Source organism: Gadus macrocephalus, chromosome 3 (genome assembly GCF_031168955.1).
Source record: "Gadus macrocephalus chromosome 3, ASM3116895v1".
NCBI classification, from domain to species: Eukaryota; Metazoa; Chordata; class Actinopteri; order Gadiformes; family Gadidae; genus Gadus; species Gadus macrocephalus.
Window position 1 is genome coordinate 7,312,548 of NC_082384.1, and position 2,841 is coordinate 7,315,388.

The window sequence follows — 2,841 nt, forward strand, 5'->3', positions numbered from 1 at the left end:
CGTTCAGCAAATTACTGATGCAGCATTTTCGCTCAATAATGGACCATTAAAAAAAAAGTGTCTGCATTAATACCTTAGACCCGCCCTTTAACATATATGTAATGTATGCTATCTAGAATAAAACAACTCAAAATAAACAACCAAATATTTTGCAGCCCATATCTCAAAAATAATTACTCAGAATACATTAATAAAGTTGTATCCCAATTTACCTTCCTTATATTGCAATAAAATAACCCTCAAAAAAGTTAAATGATAATGAAGCTCTTACCTTAGCCAGGCCTGCCCTGTGCGCCCCTTGAGATTCCATGTAGACCAGGTACTGGTTGAAGTCCCTGAACTCCTCCATGGTGGGCCTGAAGGTCATTATCTTGCAGGTGGGGTTTGCAGGGGTGTACACCTCTGCACCCGCCATCCTGTCGCCTCACCAGATAGCTGAAAGATGGAATACCTGATTGAGAAACGTTAATTTGCCATTATAAAGCTTATTTTTTAATATTTAATCAAAATATATAATCAAGGATTATGTTAGTTGTTCATTGTACGGAATTGAGCATATTAAATAACCACAATCTAGACTGGTCCAAGGGGGAAACATAGTGAGGATTACTGGGTTGCTATACAAATGTACCCCACTAGGTGGAAGTCAAAATCCTCAAATGAACTGGCCCTTTGACACAACCTCCATCAGGTTTTGGGTCCCCCCCCCGCCCCCGTCCCACTCCCAACTTGTTTTGGGACAAAGGAGCTCATGGCTTCCATAAAAATAGCAAGATGATTGTTGCCTTTTATTTATTATTGTTTTAACGTTACGACACAACGTGTTCAAACTGCGATACGATCCAATGCGTTACAGAGTATACGCATAAACAAATAAAAACAAAGCAACGCCTTTTATATTATCCATCTGTAGGCTTATAAGCAGCTCACCAAACAATAACAGGCTCATGTGGGAAACAGAGCTAGGCCAACCAGCACACACTTTACACTCTTGTTATCTATTAATTGGAAAGCTCAGATAATTTTTTTTTAAAATAGCATTGTTCTTAAAACGAAATCAAAACCCAATATCAAAATCTGCGTCAAACCACTATTTAGGATATTGGTATAACATCTATGTGTATTTGAGCGTAGCAGAATGCTAGCCAGCTAGCCTACGTTTTGTTATGATGCACAGCAATGGCTGAGCCCCCGTCGCTCGGCTGGGAAGATAACGAGCAGAAAATGTTAGATTGGGCTTCAAGGAGCGCTCCTCAAGCCAACCCAGGGCCTGGTGGTCAGCACACACCGGACCAGAGCTCAGTCCATTGTTGTGAGGTGGCTTGAGGACAGTTTAAAGGCGTGCTAGGTTAGCCTCCAGCTAACTTGTCAATGCAGTGAGTTGGGATTTAAATGCCCCTTGCAAGGTGGCTGCAGAGGCTAGGCCGGGTTCTTATCTCAGTGGCTCCAAGTAGAGTGGTGGATAAATCATTGATCTTCATCGCATTAAAATGCAAAGAATAGTGCAATGCTCGCGTTCAGGAACAGATAGATGAACAATAAGAACCAAAGTACCAACTTTGTCTTCCCCTAGCTGGTTAGGCTAGCTCAGCGTCTCGTAGCTGGGTGAATACACCACATTAAATGCAATGGAGTCACGAATAGCTTCACCTGCAGTGGACTCCAGACAAACAGCGCCTAGTTAGGAAGATTACCGGCGGAAACGTCCGGTCTGTGTCCTAATGTTTTATTTTACCTTCGTGTGCAGACACTGTTTCTTAATTTTCTTTATCCACCTCCTTTCGTCCAGCTGTTTCACATGACAGCAGCTGGTGCTGCTGCTGGTGGTGATGGTGGTGATGGTGGCTTTCGGTTCGAACCATAGACATACAGACATAGACGCCGCATTCACCACTTTGATCCATTAATTCGATACGTCAACGTCAACGCCATATTGGAGAGGCCCGGACTGGAATGTAAACAAATACAATTAAACGGTTAAGCTGTTTTTTTTTCTGCATTATATTCATTTGACATCCGTATATATATATATATATATATATATATATATATATATATATATATATATATATATATATGTATATGTATATATATATGTATATATATATATATATATATATGTATATATATATGTATATGTATATATATATGTATATGTATATATATATGTATATATATATATATATATATATATATATATATATATATATATATATATATATATATATATATATAGTGGTGTGTGTGTGTGTGTGTGTGTGTGTGTGTGTGTGTTACTCCACGTAGATCACAAACACTCAAATATAAATATCCAGATAAAAAGCACATCCCCGGTTCTTGTATTATTTTACAGGCCATTGTTCGCCTCCCCAATATGGCGGCGACTTGACGTACGATCCCAAAGCCCCTGCGGCTTCTATGCGTATACGTCTATGGTTTGCACTGGGGGAGTTCCAGATGACGGTACAGCAGGCCGACGCCGAAAGGCTGCGTTGCGTCACGAGCACCGGAGTTGTGTGCATGGGATCGGTGTGTTCTCTCAGGAAACTCCCATCACTGCGTGTTCAGATCTGGTGCTCGGTTTATAGACAACGAATTATATATTATAACATAATGATAAGCTTGTACGAAAAGGGTCCCCACCTGTGACTAAAAACAATTGGATACATGTAAAATATATTTTTTATTTTTATTTTTAGATTGATTAGACTTACAATAATAATTTGTTTAAATTACTGAAACATACTGTATCACCTATTGTTTAACAAAACAGTAGTTCCCCATATGAAATACATTTTCGTACGTACAATTATAAATAGTTAATCTATGATACTTTTTGGT